The sequence below is a fragment of the Cucurbita moschata genome, unplaced genomic scaffold (assembly GCF_002738365.1).
Source record: "Cucurbita moschata cultivar Rifu unplaced genomic scaffold, Cmos_1.0 Cmo_Scf00012, whole genome shotgun sequence".
NCBI lineage: Eukaryota > Viridiplantae > Streptophyta > Magnoliopsida > Cucurbitales > Cucurbitaceae > Cucurbita > Cucurbita moschata.
In genome coordinates, this window is record NW_019268528.1 from 3,357,214 (window position 1) to 3,372,967 (window position 15,754).

A 15,754-nucleotide genomic window follows, 5' to 3' on the forward strand; every position below is an offset into this window, starting at 1 on the left:
AACATTCGTTAACTACTAGGACACTCCACTATAGCCTAGCAGTTGCACTTCCCTCACTATAGCTATATTTCTGTCCATTTGATATAACCATGATTAGTAAGTCGATCCTTCATAGGTTGTTCGTAACTAGAGTTGGGTCAATTTACCGTTTTACCCCTAAAGTTACTTCGTGTTCCTTAAGTCCCACTGATTCTCTAATGAACAATTGGTTTGTGGTCCAACCGCCAAACCGAATCCCTCTCGGGCCAATAAGAGGGTGGGACCCCTTGTTCAAGACTTGGAGTAAGTACTTAAGAGAACAACCTCTCTACTATCCCTAAAAGTGGGTAGGAGTGAATTGCATCTTACACCCTATGTCCCCCGCTATTCACTCAGTCTTATCCTTGAAATGGGAGGCTTATTGAGTCAACGAACTCGGGCCACTCTCACCCATGAAAATCTAAGGATAATTCCGAATAAACAAGAGTTCATAGTTAGCTCGGGATTAAGATCGAGTTACCTAGGTCATCGAATGAAAAAAAATCAGTCTCAATAGTAAACAGCATTATAAAGTGAGAGTGGTTTTCTTCATGATCCGATCTTATGCAGTACTCATTGCATAGCACACCCCCACTCACATGTCTCCATATGTACAATTTAGTGATCACATTGTTTATATCGTATACAAAAGTGGGCCGCATCCATAGTGTCCCTAGAATAAGGTACTCAGCCTTATCCCTATACTATAGATCATTTTAACTATATACTTGAACTTGATCTACTCTTATAGTTCAAGTAATCATACTATAGCTAGAGTGTTCTTAGTTTATTGGATTTAGATTATTGATCGTAACGTTCACTTTATTCAATAACAATCTTTACTGAATAAACAACAATAATAACTTTATTGAAAACCGAATATGTTTTTGTTTACAAACTATGAGTTTTAGGACATAAAATTCAACCATCGCATTTATTTTCTTAGAGTTAGGCTAGAATAGAATGTTTTTAATTTAAAGGTTTATTTATTTTCTTTAGTCTTTTGTCGTGGCATTTTAAAGGTGTTTTTAAAACACGTAAGTTCATAACTGTGTTTTAATAGAAAGGTTATGTTTTATGATGAATTTTTTAAATGTTTAATTACGCATATGAGTTTAGATGAGGATGACAGTAGCGACTCTAGGTAAGTAGAAATTTAGAATCGTTACAATCATACTTACCTCTTGGTGCGGAGTATGTGGGAGTGTTTGGAGATCCATGGAGGTCGCGAGTCGCTGGCGACCGCATTGATTTTATATATATATATATATATATCCCTTACGGTTTTTGTACGACATTTAAAAAATTATTTTACTAATTACAAATATAAATTTTTTGATTTTTGAGTCAAACCATTTACATCATTTTATTTTAATCATTTCTACTAAGTGCTGGTTCGTGGTAAAAAAAAAGAAAAAAAAGAAAAAAAAAATTAATAAATCAAATAGATTTTCTAAAAATGATTTTTATGTATTATAAAATATTATATTTAACCAAACAAATTTAGTTGGAAAAGTTATTTTACGAGATTATTTTGAAAAGTTATATAAACATGCCATTAATTTATGCAATTAATTTGTGTTCTAACAATTGAGGGCCATAATCGATCTTAAAATCATGATGGGTTGGACATTGAATTTATTAAGTGGTGGGTGGTTGTAATAATTCATTTAGATTTTTTAAGTATAATAGAAATATACTTAAAATACTAATGAAAAGGTTGGCGTCGGCCCATGCACGTAAATGTAATACCCTCATGTATAAATAGAAAAATTTTGTATGGAAAGGCACAATTGGGCGTGTGAAAATGTGTGGACTTAGAGTGGGAGAAGGAGCAAACAATCCATACTTATTCGGCTCCAACAACTTTTTGGGCCTGAGAAGGCATTCCAGAAGAGCGAGCTAAAGTGGAACAAATCGTTTCTAAATCTCATGCAATAGTAACCTATTTTAGAAATTTTTAGGTTCTCTTTAATTATTACATAAATTTTTTTATTAGTAGTTTTCTTTCTAATATCAAATAATCGTAATTGGTTTATTGTAGTTTGGTAATCAATATTATGATTTTAGAAGACTAATCAATATTATATAATTCTACCACAATATATAACCCTTTTCTTTTCAGGTATTTCCGTTGTATATTACGGGACATCTCCGCATCATATTCTCAGAACACCACCGAAAGAAAATCCTTCGTTACGCATATTGTCATTAGAATGAAGATGGTGGATGGAGATTGCACATTGTGGGGCAAAGTTGTATGCTTTGCACTATTTTTAACCATATTCAACTTCATTTGTTGGGAGAAGAACCTGACAAGGATGAGTGTTTTAGAGCTCGAAAATGGATTCTAGATCATGGAGGTGCTCTTTACATTCCTTCCTGGGGAAAGATTTGGCTCTCGGTTAGTACTATATATATACGTCTATACTATTTTATTTAAAATGGTGTAACTCAAATTAAACGAACTAAACTTATAATTTAACTATGTAGATTCTGGGAGTTAAGGGAGCAAACTCCATGCTTCCAAAATTTTGGTTATTAGGGAAATTACTTCCTTTCATTCCACGAAGTTTGTTATGCTATTCTAGATTGACACTTCTTCCTATGTCATATTTATTTGGGAAGCGATTCGTTGGACCACTCACCCCTCTCATTCTTCAATTACGTCAAGAAATCTATACTCAACCTTACAATAACATTAAATGGAACCCAACCCACCATTTTTGTGCAAAGGTAAGTCCCTAAACCATTCAATCCTCCCTACCACAATGCATTAGTAAAGAAATGATAGAATTTCTACCCACAAATCAATATTCATCCTTTCAAAAACTTTGAGATTTATGTGGGTAGAAATTGATAATTTCCATTTCACGTACGGTATGAGAACCCATTTCATGTACTTTGATTACTTTAATTGAACTGGACATGATCATGCAGGAAGACAAATATTTTGAACGTTCATTATTGCAAAAGTTAGTATGGGAAACGGTCCAATCCTTTAGAAAATAGTTGGGCCTTTAAAAAACTAAGAAATAGAGCGCTTCAAATAGCTAAATCTCACATTAATTATAAGATATAATAGTCATTACATTTCTATTGGAAGCTTTGAAAAGGTTAATTTCATACTTCTTTTTATTTTATTTTATTATTATCCGTACAGATAATAATATTATATTAATAAATATAATTTAGCTAATATGGTGGAGGGTTATTGAACATGCAGCCATTGTTCACACTTGCTTGTTGGGTTGATGATCGTAATGGAGAAGCTTACAAGAAACATGTTGCTAGAATCAAAGATTACTTATGGACTGGTGAAGATGGAATGAAGATGCAAGTAAGTTTTACCCATTATTAAATATTTGGTTAATTATAAATAAATAAATATAATCTTTGTTTTTAAGATGTCAATTTCAATCCAACATTCAAATAAATGTTTTTGTGGAACTTTGTTATAAATATATCCAACAAATAATAAGAGAAACATATAAAAGACTAACATATATGTGTTATATACGAGCAGAGTTTTGGTAGTCAATCAAACCCTGATTCAAATAATCATTTATTTGGTACTTCTGAAGGAGCAGGAACTGTCATTCTAACTCTTCTCGGGGGATTCCATCCGCAAACGCAAAGTTTATGGCTGACTAATATGGCTCATCATCATTTAGCTATTGCATTTATTTTTCTTGTTGCTGGTCATATGTATAGAACTAACTTCGAGATTGGACACAGTATAAAAGATCTTTTAGAAGCACATATTCCGCCGGGGGACGATTGGGATGTGGACATAAAGGTCTTTATGACACAATCAATAATTCGCTTCATTTTCAATATGGGATGTTGCTTTAGCCATTCGCAATTCTTGCAACAAATTTTCACCATGAATTGTGTGAGACACTTAAAAAAGGGCATGACTTCATTAAACAATCACAAGTATTAAAAGTGTTTAATTTGAATAAATAATTATTTATATTATTCTAACCTATACTCATATAAAGGTTAGAGAGAATCCTTAGAGTGATTTTCGAAGTATGTACGGTCACATATCAAAAGGAAGTTGGACATTCTCTGATCAAAATCATGGATGGCAAGTTTTTTATTGTACGGCAAAAAATTTACTGGTATTTTATTTTATTTTTGTAGTTCACATTAAAAAAAATTAAGTTTTAAATCAATTTACTAATCTCTCCTATGTAAATGTTGTTTGATATTTTCGATGATGCCTTCCAACATCCAAGGAGATCCAATGGACACAATGGTTTTTCTAAGCTGTCAATATCATACTATCCCTTCAAGTATCGAAATTTCAAATTTACTTTACAATTATTTTTTTTCTTGACAGCTTAACCATGAATTGCTCAATTTTGTTGTCAAATAAATAGGCCAAAAATGGTGGTGTCTCAGTTTGGGATCGGAGCCTACCGGAGTTGTACCATCGTGGTTTGAGGTAACTGGAGCCTTATTCCACAACTATTTTCTCAAGCGATACTTAAATACATTAAATACATCATAAATCATAACAACTAATTAAAATCATTACTTTGTTTTATCTTATATTTCTTAGCTACTAGAGTTCTTCGAATACACGGTATTGAAGCAGGAGTAGGTAGACAATCTAAGAATATTACTTGAAAAATTTTAGAGGCACATAAATGGCATTGAACTAATTATTATTTGTTTTGTTTCCTTTGTGATGAACCATGGAATGGGTAAAATTAGATATGTAGAATGCACGTCATCGTCGATACGAGCACTTGTTTTGTTTAAAAAACTATTTCCAAGTCACCATTTTTAAGTAAAGCAGTAAAGTATTTGGAAGAAACACAAGAAGAGGATGGATCATGGAATGGAAATTGGGTAATTTGTCACATTTATGCCACATACTTCGCTATAAAAGGATTAGTGGCAACTAGAAACACTTACCAAAATTCTTCAACCCTACTAAGAGGTGTGGAATTTCTTCTTAAAATTCAAAGTCCAGACCGTGGGTGGGGAGAGAATCACATTTCATGTACACAAAAGAAATACATTCCTCTTCCACGGAATTCTTCCAATCATGTTCAAACTTCATTTGCTTTAATGGCTTTGATTCGTTCTCCGTCGATTTGTTTTACTCTTTTACTTAAATTATTATAAGTATGTAAAGCTTATATATATATTTATAGTAATAATAAAGAAATGACGTAGTATGTAGGAAAAGAGAGACCCAACTCTTCTTCACCGTGCGGCAAAACTATTGATTAATTCTCAACTGGGAAATGGTGATTAATTCTCAACTCCTCTTCAACAGGTTGGTTATTGTAACGTGTTTTCGTTAAACTATAAGTTTAGTAATTCCTAACTTATAAATAAATATGTTAATATAACTTTTATTATATTAACAATTTGTTGTATTTAAAAAAGAGTTATTTGTATGTTTGGAATTAGGTTGAGTACTTATGAACACATGCATGCTACCTTATGAATTATATAAGAACGTATTTCCGTTGTTGGGCACTTGCAAAGTATTGTAGTAAGGTTTCATTGTCATAGTCTCAACCAAATTTATTTAACATGCTTTCAGATTTTATTACATTCCATCAACTTTTGCTTCTCTTCTTTAACAGTGATCTTGACATTCGCATACAATGTTTCCAATAATGATCTAAATGCATACAATAATTTAAAATAATATTTAAACATATAATTTTTCTCAAAATGAAAATCAACCGTGATAAAGAATTTTTTTTATAAGGTTGAATACTAATGATCAAACAATTAACTTAACAAAATTTAAGAATTACATTCAAATTATTTTTGGAAACTAAAATTTATGAACATCCGTTACCTTACCATCCAAGTCAACCTAATACCCTACAAAGTTAACATTAGAGTTTATACATATAACTGTTATCATCCAAAATTTGAGATTCGAAATCAAGGGTTGGACGAACAAACTATGCAATGAAAACGTATAAAAAGAGATAGACAAGAAGAAATTGTGGAAAAATTTTAGCAATTAAGATGAAGAATTAAAATCAAAACAAAGTGCTCAAGTAGTGGATGTATTTCATGAAAAAATATATGTATAGGGTACAAGTGCACGAACATGTACATACTCTTAAAAGCCTCGGGACACTCCTCTTTGGCTTTAAGACTCCGCAGGTGCTCCCGCCTCGATCTGTGGCATCACTCACCTGAAAAAGAAGAGTAGAAAGAATACTCAATAAGCAACCTACTTTTAGGCTCTTTTTGCATCTATAGATATCCAAGGCCTTGTCTAGGGGTTCTAGAGAGTGCGAACTAAGCTACAACTGTCTTGTGTACAACTTAGGAGCTTGCAGTGTAATAGCCCAAAAAAATAATAAATATATAAAATCATAAATAATGAAATAAATAAAGAAATCAACAAATAAAAACAATTATTAAAAAAAAATAGTTAAAAAATAATAATAATAAATAAACAAAAAAGAAAAACAACCTTTCCCCCACCTCTCTCACTGACCTCTCATCCCTCTCCCACAATTATCTCTCATCAATCTATTCATACCCCCAAAGTAACCGTTACTGCAAAAAGAAAAAAAAAACAACAATTATCAGATTTAGTTGAGGAAAAAGATGCCAATGGTCTTTAGGGAGTTAGATTAACGGGATATTTAAGTGAAGATAGATTTGATCAATAAGGAATATATTAAATTTTTATTTTCTTTTATTCTATTTCTTTTTCAGAAATCAATAGATTATAGTTGGATATTCATTCAATTATTACAATAGTTTAACTTTGAGTTAGAAACTAAATGTCAATCATTTATATGAATTTGAGTTAGAAACTAAATGTCAATCATTTATATGAATTCTAGTACATCAAGTTAGATTTGTAATATTAGATTAAATTTATATAAGTAGCCAAATGAATAAATTAAAAATAGAATGACCAAGAAAATTTGTGAATAGTAAACACGGAGACAAAGAAGGATTTGAAAACCATATCCACTAGAAATTTGGAATACATGACAACAAGATTAAATGACAACACAATAAATACAGATAAAAAAAGAATATTAAAAACCACGGACTAAATATAGAGAGAAAAAGTAAATAGAGAGGGCATTAAAGCCTAGAATAACTTCAAATAACTCTAACTTTTTTTTTTATACAACACTAACCATGAAAAATAAGATTTTTAATAAAAATATAATTATAGATATATAATACGAAGATTTTTAACCATGGACCAATGTAAATTAGAGAATTAATTTTATAGAGTTCAAACTTGAAATTGATGGCATGGGCTCATATAGGTTGACTTGGATTTCAAAGAACAAAATTGAACTTTCATTAAAGATATATTCGTGACAACAACTTAAGCTGACCAGGTAAGTGACCTTACTATTGGCATGGTTATATTTGATGTTGACACGTGCTTGTGGTTCTGCACGTGTCATATATATGTGTGAACCAGTATGCTTATATTATGTTTATGTTATGTTATAATATGTGAATTGTATGATAATAATTATGGTACAATGTGTTCAAGGATATGTTTGAGGTAGGATACGAGAATAATGCACAAAACAAAATGTAACGATAGGAGTAAGATACGTTCATGAAACGTTAAGGTTAGGTTACATACCATAGTGCTATGGATAGGAGAGATTGATGAAAGAATATGGTTAGGATATGGGTAGAAAGGGATAGGTTTGTGATAGATTCATAGAACGATAGCGTTAGGATACATTCCTGTGATGATATGACTAAGGTACGTTCACGTAACGATATGATTGTGATAAGTATAAGAATGTTAAGGCTATGATAAGTTAAGGAACGATATGTCCACAAAGTGTTTACGATATGACATGTTTATGATACGATATTTTGTGATGTGATATGTTATGTTTAGATTGTTTTATGTTACCATTGAGGTAATTGTTGTATGAATTGCACATTGTGAAATGACATGTTAAAAGCATGGACTGTTATGTTTTCTAAATTGTATGTATACAGCATGTTATGAATGACATGATATCATGATAAATGAAATGAAATGTAACCCCGTTAGGATTATGTATGATATGTAGACTGAAAAATGAGAAATGACATGTTAAGCATGAAAGATGATAGCAGGGTTATATTCATTAATGATAAAAGTAGAAATATTGGGGACCTCATGCATTATGTGTGCTCATGCATTTGGGGGGATACCCCTATTCCATCACGAGGATACGGACGCGTACATCTAATGGCAGGGGTACGTTCTTTATGTTTTGCATAGCACTGCCGTGACGGTCACTAGTTCTAACGGGTGTCCGGCCTAAGGAGCTTCCCAGAATATGCTCGTGCAACAAGTAAAGTGACCCAGCGGTGTGCGAACTGACTGGTGAGCCCATACCCGCACGTATGGGCTATGTAAAGTATATGGTACACGTCCAAATTGCCCGTTAGGACAATACCATAGGAAAATAGATTGAAAGGATAGGTCCCATCATTGCATTCGCATGTTCTTGCATTTAACCCCCAATAGTGGGGTCACTTACTGAGTATTTCTTTAAATACTCAAGCCATGTGTTACTACATTTTTCAGGTTAAGGCAAGGCATTCCTGTACGGCTGACGACGACATTGTAACTCGAGACCATGGCACATGCATAGAATAGTGGTATTTATTTTCTTAGATCTAGGCTAGAATAGGATGTTTTTAACTTAAACGCTTATTTATTTTATTTAGTCTTTTGTTGTGTCATTTTAAAGATGTTTTCAAAACACGCAAGTCCATGGTTATGTTTTAAGATAAAGGTTATGTTTTATGGAATTTAAATAAAGTCTTCCGCATTCAATGTTTATGCTACGTATATAGTAGCGACCTTAGATTAAGCAGAAAATTTCGGATCGTTACATTGTCCATCTTATGCAGAGGATGATCAGTGTCCTAGAATGAGGCGTAACCTCATAAGTAAAACTGGGGTGGGAGAGTATGGCTTGACCTGAATCAATATCGCTCTCTGAACATCAGTCGTGGAGGTTAGCTGATGACCCTCCCACGGGACCATACTTCCACTAAAATCGGAGAGCTGCAATCCCTTGTGTGTCGATCAGCTAATAAGTCATCCTACATGGTTCCACACTCCCCCTATCAGGGACGAGTTTCTATGGCTTAGAGGTTCTATTCAAGAGACCTCTTAGCTATCACCACTAGGTCGGGGCACAAATCATACTACCCTGTCTGGCAATACCTAGCTCAACAATCTCAATATCGGAGTTCAGTCTCGACGGTACGTTATTGGAGTAGAGGGAAGTGGAGGTTCTGGTGACACTATCCACACTGCTCAAATTTGGCCGGCTACCTCGTTTATCTACAGTTACTGTGGGTCCTACTAAGTCTTTCTATGGTGAATTTTATGGCTTAGACTTGAATTCATTCATCTCTAGGATTCTCGTGCAAGGTCTCTCAAACTTGTCGTGATCTGTTATACTAGGGTTTGGGTTCGCCGGTCATCCTTTCGCGGAACTAAATGCACAGTATTCTAGAGGTATCTCATTTTAGGTCTTTGTCTAGTCTACTCAATCTTAAGCACCCTAGTCTAGGCTCGTAGTTTCTTCCTATTATCAACAAGAAAGAAAACACAAGCAATCATGCACTAGAGTTAACTTGCAGCAATTCATGCAATATTAACAAACATGCTCATGCTCAACGGGAAGATAACGTCCATCTTCACCCGGAGCACAGATTTCACAAATTTCTCTTCCTCCTTTATCATGCATACATACATACCGTATCACATTCTCAATCTAAAGTAATTTCATAGTCAATCATATCTAGAGCCCATTGATTTTCTTAATTAATTCATTTCCATGACTTACATGTTAATACGCTAGGTCCGGCTAGTTAGGTTTATCAATTTGACAGCATGCATGCTTATTCCAAGTTGTTCCTACAAGTACTGCTCGTGGGAATCCAAATGGTTTCTTACTTAGTTGACGTGTGCCTTCTTGAGCTCGAATTTATAGTCGGAGAGGGTTCTAAAAATTCTTAAATTTTCTTCCCTAATTCACAGAATAATAAGGTTAGTATTGAAATCAGGGCAAAAACAAGCAAACGGAGGCCAAACGAGGGAAAAAGAACTACTCACGCACTTATACGCACCTTTTGATGGTGTTAATATAACACATGCGGAAGCAATTTGGATCTTAGGCACTTTTAGAACATCAATTATTGTAAATCACTAGCATGTTCATAAGTATTAAAACTTAATGAGTTTAAGTACTAACCTTTTGTAGTTCAAACTCCTTTTGCCTCACGAACCGGTTTCGAACCACCACTAGTGTCTTCTCCACTATCCTCCGGCCTTAGAACGGGATTGTGGAATCCGGTGAGTGACTAAACTTGGGAGGGATTTTGTATATGTGAAAGAGAGTGTTTGTGAGAAGTTTTTCTCAAGGCTTTTCATCAAGATGAAGAAAATCCCCTCCAAGTATCATGATCACTCTATTTAAAGAGTCAAGTTTGCATGTTCATGCAAACTTGAGATCACCAAATTTTGACACTTAAAATTCCACTCAAGAGTTTGGGATTATGTGGCAAGCATGCATGTTTGAGTTAACCAAATTTTGACACTCAAAATTCCACTCAAACTTGTGGGGTTTATTTGGCAAACATGCAAGTTTGGTTAAACCAAATTTTGACACCTCAAAATTCCACTAACATGGATTTTTCCATTAGATGAAAGTCAACATTTTGACTTTCTTCATTTTAATTCAACAATTAATTTGAATAATGAATTTCAAATTAAAGTAACATTAAATGATTAATTAAACTATTTAATTAATATTTAATATTAATTCAAATGCCAATCCCAATCAATTCCGACACATAATTGATTAAGATATTTAAATCTTATTTAAATATCTCACATTCTCTCTTTTCGTTTAATTCGTAAATAAAACAAAATTGCGGTTAAATATATCGTATATATGTAACGCATATTCCCTAATTTGAATTCGAACACTTCGAACTCACTCGTCACATTGTTCTATGGTTTAGTCCGATATGAGCTAGCAGAGGGATCTAATGGACCTATAGATCATGGGCTCCAACGATCCAAGATTAACCAATTAAACTCATTAACCTGGTTAACCAACATTCGTTAACTACTAGGACACTCCACTATAGCCTAGTAGTTGCACTCCCCTCACTATAGATATATTTCTGTCCATCTGATATAACCATGATTAGTAAGTCGATCCTTCACAGGTTGTTCGTAACTAGAGCTGGGTCAATTTACCGTTTTACCCCTGAAGTTACTTCTTGTTCCTTATGTCTCACTGATCCTCTAATGAACAATTGGTTTGTGGTCCAACCAGTAAACCAAATCCCTCTCAGGCCAATGAGAGGGTGGGGCCCCTTGTTCAAGACCTGGAGTCAGTGCTTAAGGGAACTACCTTTCTTCTATCCCTAAAAGTGGGTAGGAGTGAATTCCGTCTTGCACCCCACATCCCCAGCCATTCACCCAGTCTTACCCCTGAAATGGGAGGCCTGTTGAGTCGGCGAACTAGAGCCACTCTCACCCATGCAAATCTAAGGATAATTCCGAATAAACAGGAGTTCATGGTTAGCTCAGGATTAAAACCGAGTTACCTAGGTTATCGAATGAAAAGAAAATCAGTCTCAACAGTAAACGACTTTATAAAGTGAGAGTGGTTTTCTTCATGGTCCGATCTTATGCAATACTCATTGCATAGGACGCCCCCACTCACATGTCTCCACATGCACAATTTAGTGATCACATTGTTTATATCATATACAAAAGTGGGCCGCATCCATAGTGTCCCCAGAATAAGGTACTCAGCCTTATCCTTATACTATAGATCATTTTGACTATATACTTGAACTTGATCCACTCTTATGTCTCTACATATAGTTCAAGTAATCATACTATAGCCAGAGTGTTCTTAGTTTATTGGATTTAGATTAATGATCGTAAAGTTCACTTTATTCAATAACAATTTTTACTGAATAAACATCAATAATAACTTTATTGAAAATAGAATATATCTTTGTTTACAAACTATGAGTTTTAGGACATAAAACCCAACAAACTCCCACTTGGACTAAAACTCTAGTTGGGTTTTATAACGTTGAGTAGAGAGAAATACAATAAACTAGGGCATCACATACTGATGCCTTTTCTCCCACTTGCCCTAAATTACATAACTCGTAGTCCTAGACTCACTAGGTGCCCTTCAAACACTTTAGCCGTGAGGGGCTTTGTAAATGGATCAGCAATGTTGTGCTCTGAAGCTATCTGTGTGACGATCACATCTCCTCGTTGCACAATCTCCCTTATGAGATGATATTTGCGTTCAATATGTTTTCCTCGCTTATGGCTTCTTGGTTCTTTTGAATTTGCAACTGCTCCACTGTTATCACAATAAAGAGTGACGGGAAGATGCATATTTGGAACGACTTCCAAATCAGTTAAGAACTTCCTAAGCCATACAGATTCTTTCGCTGCTTCACAAGCAGCAACATACTCAGCCTCCATGGTGGAATCAGCAATGCAACCTTGCTTTATGCTTCTCCATATTATTGCTCCTCCGTTCAGAGTGAAGACAGATCCTGATGTCGATTTCCTCGAATCTACATCGGTCTGAAAATCTGAGTCAGTGTACCCTATAAGGATCAGATCCTTAGCACCGTACATTAGCATATAGTCCCTCGTTCTCCTAAGATACTTGAGGATATTCTTAACGGCAGTCCAATGAGCACGTCCCGGATTGGACTGATATCTGCTGACAATTCCCACAGCATAGCATATGTCGGGTCGGGTACAAAGCATGGCATACATCAGACTACCGACCGCTGATGCATAGGGAATGTGTTTCATATCCTCAACTTCTTGAGGTGTCTTAGGACTTTGTTCCTTCGACAAATGAACTCCATGCCTGAAAGGTAATAATCCTTTCTTGGAGTCCTGCATCTTATATCGAATCAACATTTTGTCGATGTACGATGCTTGAGACAATGCTAGTGTTTTGTTCTTGCGATTCCGAATAATTTGGATTCCAAGAACAAACTGAGTCTCTCCCAAATCTTTCATTTGGAATTGTGTCGCCAGCCAATGCTTAATGTCAGTCAGAATTCTCACATCATTTCCAATGAGTAGGATATCGTCAACGTACAACACCAGGAAAGCTACTGTAGAGTTGACTATCCTTTTATAAACACAAGGTTCGTCAACATTCTGTTTAAAGCCATAAGATTTGATCGCAGTATCAAACTTTATATTCCAGGATCTAGATGCTTGCTTCAACCCATAAATGGATCTTTTAAGCTTGCAAACCCTTTGATCGTGATCCTGTTCAATGAACCCCTCTGGTTGAGCCATATAGATACTCTCTTCAAGATTGCCGTTTAGAAAAGCTGTCTTAACATCCATTTGCCAAATTTCATAATCATAAAATGTGGCAATAGACAAGAGTATTCTTATTGATTTAAGCATAGCAACAGGAGAGAAGGTTTCTTCATAGTCCACCCCCTCTCTTTGGGTATAACCCTTTGCTACTAGTCGTGCTTTAAAGGTCTGTACCTTACCGGTTTGGTCTCGTTTTCTCTTATAGATCCATTTGCAACCAATAGGTTTTACCCCATCCGGTTGATCTACAAGTTCCCAGACTGAATTGAAGTACATTGACTCCATTTCAAGATTCATGGCTTTAATCCACTGATCTCTATCCTCATCATTCATTGCTTGTTTATAGGTCAATGGATCCTCAACGCCATCATCAGGTATGATGACTTGAGTTTCTGCCAAACCCAAGTAACGATCGGGTTGAGTTATAACCCTCCCACTACGTCGAGGCATTCTCAACTCTTGAGAAGGATGTGATTGACCAGAAGTGTCAGCTCCATCAACAACTCTGGTTGAAGGACCAGCTTGATCAACAACTCTTGTTGTTTTATCAGTAGCTTCTTTAGAAATCTCACTTAATACTAGTTTGCTACGAGGTTGATGATTTCTTACGTGGTCTTCCTCTAAGAATGTAGCGTTCGTTGATACAAACACTCTATTTTCTTGAGGATCATAAAACAAACCACCTTTCGTCTCTTTGGGGTATCCTACGAATAGACATAATTTTGAACGACGTTCTAATTTCTTGGGATTTTGCAACAACACATGTGCTGGACATCCCCAAATTCTGAAGTGACGTAAACTACCTTTACGCCCTTTCCATAACTCATAAGGTGTTTCTAAAACACTCTTAGTAGGAACCATGTTCAAAATGTATGTAGCAGTCTCCACTGCATATCCCCAAAATGGATCGGGTAATTGAGCGAAACTCATCATAGACCGAACCATGTCTAATAGAGTTCTATTTCTCCTTTCTGATACACCATTTTGTTGAGGCATACCAGGGGCTGAGAGTTGAGACCTTATTCCATGTTCTATCATATAGTCCTGAAATCTTAAATCCATGTACTCTCCTCCTCGATCTGATCGAAGTGTTTTAATAGTTTTACCTAATAGATTCTGAACCTCAGTCTTATACTCTCTGAATTTTTCAAGAGCTTCGGACTTGTGATGCATTAGGTAAAGATAACCATACCTTGAATAATCATCAATAAAACTGATGAAATATTCATACCCTCCTCGTGCTTTGACATTCATTGGACCACAGAGATCTGTATGCACGAGTTCTAAGGTTTCTTTGGCTCTATAACCTTTTCCGCAAAATGATCGTTTAGTCATTTTACCCTCAAGACAAGACTCACATGGAGGTAAAGAATTGTCTTCTAACTTATTTAGAAGTCCCCTTTTAACCAATCTCTCAATCCTATTGAGATTAATGTGGCCTAGTCTTAAATGCCAAAGAAAGATATTAGGAGAAATCTTTTGTCGTTTATTTTGAGTTTCAGCTGTTTTAAACATCTCAGTATTTAAAATAGCTTTTGTTTTGCTCGGTTTTAACATATACAAGTTGTTTTCTAGTTTTGCAGAACAAATATGAATACCTCTTTTGCAAATGAACACTTCATTAATTTCAAAAGATAATTTATACAACTGTTCTAATAAACAAGAGATGGATATTAGATTTCTTTTCATTCCTGGAACAAAAAGTACATTATCTAATATAATGAATCTATCTCCAAAAAACAACTTTAAATTTCCCACTGATCTTGCTGAGACAACCTCTCCTGTTCCAACCCTGAGTGTTATCTCGCCGTCCGCAAGCATTCTCCAGGAGCTAGTTTCCTGGTAAAAAGAACAAATATGATTAGTCGCCCCTGAATCTAGTATCCAAGTTGAGTTGTCATACTCTACTAAACACATTTCTACAACGAGTAAATCATATTTACCTTGTTGTGTCTTTTCGGCTTTCTTCTCTGCAAGGTATTTTGGGCAATTTCTCTTCCAGTGCCCGTTTTCGTTGCAATGGAAACATTTTCCTTTATCTGCTTTTTGAACCTTGTTCTTGCGGTTAGTAGGAATCTTATTTTTCCCTTTTCCCTTCTTCTTCATCAAAACACTTTTAGAAGTTGAAGGTCCAGACTTATTTTGGGAGGACGATCCTCGTAGTAATTTCTTGGAGATGGCAACATTTGTTTCTCCTGTTTGTCCCTTGTTTGTTAGGAGGGACTGATAAGTCTGTAGCTCATTGAGAAGAGCAGTCAAGTTATATTCTATTTTGTTCATAACCACATTGGTGCGGAACTGGAAGAAGCTCTTCGGAAGAGACATCATGATAAAACTGACTTG

General features: G+C 35.0%; 2 pseudogenes; both read left to right on the forward strand.

Annotated features, from left to right (window-relative positions):
* Window positions 1-2,337: 2,337 nt before the first annotated feature.
* The window catches only part of LOC111450514, a 27,007-nt pseudogene continuing 13,590 nt past the window's right edge, over window positions 2,338-15,754 (forward strand).
* On the forward strand, window positions 4,632-5,293 carry LOC111450515 (annotated as a pseudogene).